This window comes from Anolis sagrei, chromosome 2 (genome assembly GCF_037176765.1).
Source record: "Anolis sagrei isolate rAnoSag1 chromosome 2, rAnoSag1.mat, whole genome shotgun sequence".
NCBI lineage: Eukaryota > Metazoa > Chordata > Lepidosauria > Squamata > Dactyloidae > Anolis > Anolis sagrei.
The window spans coordinates 130,342,101-130,351,099 of NC_090022.1; the positions used below are offsets into that span (position 1 = coordinate 130,342,101).

General features: G+C 43.3%; 1 long non-coding RNA gene across 1 annotated transcript; it reads left to right on the top strand.

The window, feature by feature from the left end:
- The first annotated feature begins 294 nt into the window (after window positions 1-294).
- Window positions 295-5,960, top strand: LOC137096405 (uncharacterized). The gene is made up of 3 exons (XR_010909446.1): window positions 295-884; window positions 1,240-1,567; window positions 5,248-5,960. It is a non-coding gene; the product is annotated as an uncharacterized lncRNA (long non-coding RNA).
- Window positions 5,961-8,999: the final 3,039 nt, after the last annotated feature.

An 8,999-nucleotide genomic window follows, 5' to 3' on the forward strand; every position in this document is an offset into this window, starting at 1 on the left:
AGGTGCTTCAGTCTGATTGCCTTGCTGCTCACTTTCAGCTTTATGTGTTGTGTTGGCTTGTCTTGTCTTGTCTTGGCCTCTTTCTAGTACTGAATCTTTTTTATTTTCCTTTATTTTTTATTCATTTTATTTAGTGGTTGATGTGTCCTCCAAGTGTGGTCATTTTCATTCCAATAGCCCAAAAATGACGGGAAAGGGAGCCTAGGGAGCCCTCCCCCATTGCTGCCAATAGGCTAGATCTAGCCGCATTTTTCAGCTGCAGACAGAAAATGGCTATTCAGCTACCTGCCCATTTTCAGGCGGCATGTGAAAACGGATCCAGGGGGTATCCCAAAATTCAGCTAGCAGAAACAGATCGAGGTTTAGCTGAAATGACCATGGGTTTTCCTACCCAAAATTCTTAGTCCACCTTCCTGCTGAGAGGCCTGGACTTTGGATGATGCTGTCCCCTATTTTTGCTGCAAGAAGAACAGGGCCATCCAGTTCTTATAATGGTACATGGATCAGCTGCTGGAAAAGAATAAGTGATGCTGGACAGTGTCAGGCAGAAAGAGGAAGTAAACTGGAGTTGTTTCTTTAACATTTAACCACATTTTTAATTGTGAACCAATTAAAATGACAGATGACATTGAGAGTGTGTGTGCATGCACTTGTGCACAGGGAGTATGTGTATATGTGTTTATAGAAGGGTTGGACAAAAGAGAGAAAGAGCCATACCTTCTCTGTCCTTTGTATTATAGGGAACCATCTCCAGACTCCTCCATCAGTTGCCCAACCACATGAGGTGACGGAAGGGAGCCTTCTCTGTGGCTGGTTCCAGAGTGAGGAACTTCCTTCTTTGGAAGGCCTGGTTGGATCCCTCCTTGCTGTCCTTCCACTGACAAGTAAAAACCCAGTTTATTTAAAGAGGTTTTGGGGTTTTAATATGTTGTAATAGATTGAAGTTTTAATCAGGGGTATCATGTCTAATGTTTGTGTGTTTCAACCTGCATTTTTAACTTGTGTTTTTAGATAGAAGTTTGATTTAGTAGTGCTTTAACTTTGAGTCTTTTATTATATACATTCCCTAGACAGATTCCTCAGCTTTGTAATTGTTCAGTGTAAGAAATAAAAACACAAGCCTAGCAAGGCTGGTGCATGAGAATTACGACCACATTACTCCATGTGGACAAGTTCCTCTTACTACACAGGGCCTGAAAATTCCTTTCCTAACAGTCCTGTGCTTCCTTAATTTCTCAGCAGGCAGAAATTCAACAGATTCATCTCACTCGACATGCACATACGCTGCATTGAAGATACACCTGAATTGCTCTCAGTTTGGCAGTTATTAAAAGACAAAGAAATGGATGTTGCCAATTGTTCTCCAGCTCTGCCACCAAAGTGATTCCCAGCAGTTTAGTCTGGCCAGATCTTGCCTAGTAAAAGAGCATACTGAATTCCACAGACCTGAAGCAGAAAAAGGAATACTTAATTATCCTAAATTTCTGTGTGAAGATGCCACAGTGACACCTGTAGCATCCACTCTTACCCATGTTGCGGAGGATCCGTGGTGCCACAAATCATGCTGGTGAGTTCCAAGTTATTAAACTAGCTCAGAATTCTTGTCTGCAGAAAAGGGATTTGATTCATTATTGCAATAAGAATAGCAAAGGATGCCTTCAGAAATAATGAGAGTTCCTGCTCCCTAATTTTTCTTTTCTCTTTTATTTTCTTTTTTTCTTTAATTTGACAGAGGCTTTGGCATTTAAGAACTGACAGGAAAGAACTCAACAGGGACACTTCTCTCAATTCCTGCATCTGCATTCCAGGAAAAACCAAAATGTTTAAGTGGGGTGTTGTGTGGTGTCCAGGCTGTATGGCTGATGTTTCGCCTGCATCTGTGGCTGACATCTTCAGAGGATCTGAGGATGCCAGCCACAGATGCAGGCAAAACATCAGGAGAAAATGCTGCTAGAACATGGCCATACAGTCCGGAAACTACACAGCACCCCAGTGATTCCAATCTTGAAAGCCTTCGACAATACATCAAACTATTTAATTTTTGCCATGTTGCTTTTTGAATGATTCAATGCCAGCATCAGAATGAAAAACAAGGTGACAAACCTTTTTCATACGAAAGCTCTTGGTAAGGTCACTTCCTAGAACTGCAAATTCCAGTGTCCCCTAGCCCACTCAATAAGTTAAAATAAGTAAAATCTCATTAAAAATGCTAAATCTCAAATTATGGAAACATGCTGCTTTGGATTGGCTGGATTGGAAATATGCCTTGCTTGTTGTTCTTCTTCATTGCTATCAAGTAACTTTCAATGCACAATGATCCTATGAATGAAAAACCTCCATGGCTCCCTTGCTCCATTCTTGTAAAGTCAGGACTCTGATTTTCTCCATGGAGTCTATCCACCTGTCTTCCTATTCTCCTACTGCCTTCTACTTTTGCCAAGCAGCACTGCTTTTTGTAATGAGTCATGTCTTATCACGATATGACCAAAGTATGACCATCTCCATTTCATCTCTTTTGCTTCTAGGAGGACTTCTGGCTTGATTTGTTATTGGACCCCTCTATTTTTGTCATCAATTGTGAACTGGATGAGAACTAACAAGCTGACATTAAATCTAGACAAGACAGAGATCCTCCTGGTCAGTCGCAAGGCAGAACAGGGTATAGGGTTACAGCCTGTGCTGAAAGGGGTTGCACTCCCTCTGAAGGCACAGGTTCACAGTTTGGGGGTGATCCTGGATTTGTCATTGACCCTGGAACCCCAGGGTCAATGGCAGTGGCCAGGGGCGCCTTTGCACAATTACCTTAACGGTTCAAGTCCATGCGATTGTCAAATCGCATCTCCCAATACAGACCATCCCAGGCATTGCAGTGTGTGGAGGAGGCCCTCCTCTCAGTCCCACCCATGTCTCAAGCGTGACTAGTGGGGACGGGAGAGAGAGCCTTCTCCATGATCGCTCCCCATCTCTGGAACTCCCTTCCAAAAGAGATAAAAATGGCCTCCACCGCCCTCTCTTTCAAAAAGCTATTAAAAACGCATATCTGCACTTTGGCATATGGGAAGGAGGAGGATTAGGACACTTTAGCAATGTCATTGGAAAGCAGGCTGGCCTGTCTGTACTGTGTGGCTATTATGGTATAGTTAAGAACAAATACAACAGCCAATGCTTCATGAATTTTTAGTAGTGCTCACTGTGTTAGATGTCTTAGAATCATAGAATCAAAGAGTTGGAAGAGACCTCATGGGCCATCCAGTCCAACCCCCTGCCAAGAAGCAGGAATATTGCATTCAAATCACCCCTGACAGATGGCCATCCAGCCTCTGCTTAAAAGCTTCCAAAGAAGGAGCCTCCACCACACTCCGGGGCAGAGAGTTCCACTGCTGAACGGCTCTCACAGTCAGGAAGTTCTTCCTCGTGTTCAGATGGAATCTCCTCTCTTGTAGTTTGAAGCCATTGTTCCGCATCCTAGTCTCCAAGGAAGCAGAAAACAAGCTTGCTCCCTCCTCCCTGTGGCTTCCTCTCACATATTTATACATGGCTATCATATCTCCTCTCAGCCTTCTCTTCTTCAGGCTAAACATGCCCAGTTCCCTAAGCCGCTCCTCATAGGGCTTGTTCTCCAGACCCTTGATCATTTTAGTCGCCCTCCTCTGGACACATTCCAGCTTGTCAATATCTCTCTTGAATTGTGGTGCCCAGAATTGGACACAATATTCCAGGTGTGGTCTAACCAAAGCGGAATAGAGGGGTAGCATTACTTCCCTAGATCTAGACACTATGCTCCTATTGATGCAGGCCAAAATCCCATTGGCCTTTTTTGCTGCCACATCACATTGTTGGCTCATGTTTAACTTGTTGTCTACGAGGATTCCAAGATCTTTTTCACACATACTGGCAGGGCCGTAGCCAGAAAAAAATTTCGGGGAGGGTTGACAATTTCGGCCGGGGGGGGGATTGAAAATTTCGGGGAGGGTTGAAAATTTCGGGGGGTGGGTGGGTTTGAAACCTGCCTCCTAGCTCATGCTGAAGCAAAGAGCACAGCAGGGGGCAGAGCAACCTTCCATAGCCTGCAGCTCCACCCCTGTCAACCACCTCCACCAAGTCTGGCCTCCTTAATGAGAGCATTCAACACACACACACCCAACTTGGTTGCTTCGCTACATCGGCTATTGCTGCAAGTAATGACAGTGTGAATAAATTGTCAATATTTGCTTGAGATAGTGCTTAGAGTTCTGGAGGGACTCTTAATTTTTGGCATCTCATAGACTTAGCATGGGGATTTAGTTAACCAGTTAAAATTCATGAGTAAACCAGGTTTTTTTAAAAAATCTGAAACATTTCGGGGGGGGGGGGTTTGAACCCCTAAAACCACCCCCTCGCTACAGGCCTGCATACTGGTCTCGAGCCATGCGTCCCCCATTTTGTATCTTTGCATTTCGTTTTTCCTGCCAAAGTGGAGTATCTTGCATTTGTCACTGTTGAACTTCATTTTGTTAGTTTTGGCCCATCTCTCTAATCTGTCAAGATCATTTTGAATCCTGCTCCTGTTCTCTGGAGTATTGGCTATCCCTCCCAATTTGGTGTCATCTGCAAACTTGATGATCATGCCTTCTATCCCTTCATCTAAGTCATTAATAAAGATGTTGAACAGGACCGGGCCCAGGACGGAACCCTGCGGCACTCCGCTCGTCACTTCTTTCCAGGATGAAGAGGAAGCATTGGGGAGAATCACCCTCTGGGTTCGTCCATTTAACCAATTACAGATCCACTTCACCATAGTTTTGCCTAGCCCACATTGGCGTAGTTTGTTTGCCAGAAGGTCATGGGGGACCTTGTCGAAGGCCTTATTGAAATCCAGGTACGCCACATCCACGGCATTCCCTGCATCTGTCCAGCTTGTAACTCTACCGAAAAAAGAGATCAGATTAGTCTGGCATGACTTGTTTTTGTTCAGTCATAGATTATGTTGCTGAAGTTATTGCCTCACTTTGTCTGTAATACAATCTGGCTTGTCCATTTTCAGCTGAGCAAGGGATGGGATCCCACACAGTCCTGGGAGAGCTTTCCTAAAATCCCTTCCCCTAACATGTACTTATGTGCTTCCACTAAAGATGGCCTTGGCTGGGCTAGATGTTTGCTAGCAAAACTGTAATGGGGTGGAAAGGACTCCAGTGGGCATCCAGGGACTGGTGCCATTTCCTTGCTGTTCTAACCTTTTCTTCTTTATTTTTTTATTATTATTCACAGAGCCTCTAGAATAAAAGCATGTGCCGTGCACTATTCTCTCAGTTGATACCAGCCAAGCTCTCCATGGGGGCCATCATGTCTCTCTTTCTGAGTCTGCAGGCAAAACCCTGGACTTTTATTTTAAGAGCACATTAATTAAAGGGGAATGTAATGTATATGTCTTTGACATCCAAATTAATAGTAAATGAGGTAATTATGAGAGAGGCCGTTAGTATGATGGAAGAGGCTGCCTTGTCCTGTCCCAGCCGGAGATTAGAAACGATAGCAACGATAGAACCTGTTATACCCAAGGAGGACAACTGTTGGCCTCCAGATTCTTATTTTCCTTTCCTTCTTCTCACAGCTCTCTCCTCTCTACTTTCTTACTTTGTATTTGTGTATATGTTTGCGCACTTTCAAGCTGTCTGTCAACTTCTGGCAACTCCATAGATTTTGCAAGGTTCTCTTAGGCAAGAAAACTCAACCATTCTCTGAAGTTTAGGTCACAGCTCTTGGTGTTTCCAGGTAGTCACTCATCGAATTACCAACCAGGATAGACTATGCTTAGTTTCCATCATTAAAGAGAATATGGTGCCTTTATGGTGTTTTGTAGTAGTTTTCGGAGAAGTAACTGCATCAGTCTCTTGTTGCATTAAAGGGATGTAGTCTTAATTTAAGACTAACTGGTTTTTATTTTAGCAGGAGTTTTCTTGGATGTCATCTGAAGATGTAAATTGATATCCACAAACATCAGTAATAAAATAAAAATCATTTTATTTTAAAGGTCTTTCCCCTCTCTCCTCCCTTTTCTCCTTTTCTTGACACTGTGTCAGCATAGCCAATCACAAGAAATCGTGGGGATTGCTGTCTGCATTGTGGGAATCACAAGGAATTGTGGGGGTGCAGTTTTAAAAAGGGAATTGCAATAAAAAAGACAACCATTTTCCATTTCTGACTGAAATGTTATAGAGTTTAAATTGAGGTATTTGGTGCAATGGAAAATGGACTGGTGGTATAAAAGTATTAAGATGAATTACATAGCAGAGCTACTACATCTCTCTCCACTCCAAATCAGTTCAGACTGATCACCTTAGACTGGAATCCTGGGCATGATGCAAATGGCTGCCCTTTCCCCTAGGTTGCATAGTTGTGGTAAGCCAAGGCTCCAAGCAGCCGCTTTCTGCAATTTCCTTCCTTCCTTTGCAGCCACTACACCAACATGCTGTTTTCTTCCTACTTCACCTCCTGACACTTACTACTACAATGCAGCCTGAGCCCTGCCACATGCACAATGGAGAACCTTCTTACAGCAACACCAGAGGCACTTGGAGTGGCCAGCTTCTGGTCAAAGAAAATTTAGTGTAATGCCAAGTTTTTAACTTTGTTTGTGGTTTTTCTATATATTACAACTGTATTCTCAATTCGCTTCTGACACAATTAAAAAAAATCTCCTGACATTGAAGTTGCACTGGAAAAAGACACCAACAAGGATCTGAGGCCCCTTCTACACTGCCATATATTTCAGATTATGAAATCAGATAATCCACACTATACTGAAAATAAATAAATAAATGAGTCTACACTGCCATATAATCCAATTCAAAGCAGATAATCTGAATTTTATATGGCAGTGTAGAAGGGGCCTGAGCTAACAATCCTCTCAAAAGAAACCTAGAATTTGTGGGTTCTAGGAGGAAACAGGAATATAGAAGTAGGAACTTTCTATGTGTCCCTGATCCCCAGCCCAGTGTTTTTCAGATTCGCTGAATCACAAACCACACCACTCCCATCCTCCATGTCCACAGGAGATATAATCCAATACATCTGGGGGTACCCACTTGGCAAAGGCTGCTATATGCTATTGCTTACTGGTTTGCCATGCGTAGTTCTCTAAAAAGGGGGCAGGATAGTAGAGTGAACTGGGAGCTTTTGAAGCTTCTGCAGATTTTTCCATTGGTTTCCCCTCACCTTCGTTTGCTCTACAGCATGTGTAGGAAGAAGGGAAGACGTGGAGCAGATTAGTACTATCTCCTATCATTTACTTTGGCGATGAATTGAGGATTCAAGGTCAATCTCTGGGTTAACCTGTGAACCCTAAAATTATGCAGTTCCAAAGCTCCTGATTGTGGCCACAGCTGCTCTGTCAGCCCTGGGCTATCAATCACACAAGGCAAGAGAGGTAGGATTGCCTGGGATCAGGTGAGGAGGTGCTGTAGCTGTTTCTAAAGGGGCAAAGCATGTTTAGGTGGCAAGCAGGACAGGAATTCCATCTGCAAACCAGCATGTGGCTCGTTTATTGCTATCTGCTAAACAGACAACAGCTGCTTTTCGGGCTCTAGGCAATCATTCCATATTTTCCAGGCGAGCTGGAAATAACAGCCATGGCTCACCTTGCAGGGTTGAAAGATGAAAAGCATTAAACATTGTATAGTCTGAGAACAAGCCTGTGTGGGAAATAATTGGTTGGGAAAGAAGTGGGTTACCTAATAGGGCTAGGGTTCGTATGCTTTATTTCTGATTCTCAAAGTCTTCGAGGAGGAGGCTGGCTGGCACACAATTTTCACACTTTGGAGCCCACTTAAAGCTCATACAAACACCGGCTGTCACCTCATTTTCTTCTGTGACCAGAAGAAAAGAAAAGTGCTTAAATGAATGGGGTTTCTGATCTTATTCACGAGCCCTCCCTTGCCCCTAAAATGAAATACCAAAAAAAGGCTTCTTATTTGCCTTTTGTTTTTAGATACATCTTCTTTTAGGAACCTTGCAGTCGACCCCTTCTTTCACCTTCCTCTCTTTCAGCCCCCAGACACCACCACACTTCATTCTGCCTTTCTGCAAAGAGGTCAGCAAAGAAGAATACACAGAAAGCAGAAAAAGAATTAAATAAATACACTACAAATTCAAGGACACAAAGAGTGGGGCCGAATAGAATCAGCTTCATAATTAAAAACAGGAAACGTGTTTTGGAAACTGATGTTTCTCCTTCACAAGTGGTGACTTGAGAAATAGTGGGCATATGTGCCTTTCCTGCGGAAAATTCTCTTCAGCAGTCCCTATGTAATGAAAGACTGGTAACGTGTATAGGCTAAAGGATGGATGTGTATTACTCATGTCGAGAATAATTGTGGTTGGATTTTGATCAGGAATTTGACATGCTCCCATAAGGAAAAAGATGGAGAGTATCTCAAGATGGTTCCTCAAAGGGAACCACTTCCTCAGTACATAGAGTTTGGTTTGCTTCCAAACTAGCTCTGAAGTACCACTGTCTCAAAGGACCTGGCAAAATCCAGCCTTTTGATGTTATCATCTACAACAAGTGAGCAAAAGCTCCCGAGAGTGCCTGCAATCATACATCAAGCAGGTGATGCGTAATGTTCTGCCCACACAGTTTTATGTCCTCCCCCCTGACCAGAAGTTATTCCCCAGGAGAGGGCTTGCTGGTGATTACTGGTAGGGAACGGATGGAGAGGAGGCAATTCAGACAACAAACAAGCAGTTTTTCTTAGTTCAGGGAAGAAGACATAATGGTACACTTCCAGACGGAGTGTACCCTGTGTTTCCTTCTCTTTGGAGACTTGACCTATGTCTGATTTGCCTTTCCTCTCCACCAATAAGCAGCAGAATGGCCCATCTCAGGCCTTGACTGTTGCTGGAATGGGAGGTTTCGATTGGTATGCTAATTAAGGGCTACAGAATAATTCCCTGTGCACTGTCCAAAAAGAGATTAGTCACACTACAGATATGTATGTTAATAACAGAACATTTTCTATCAA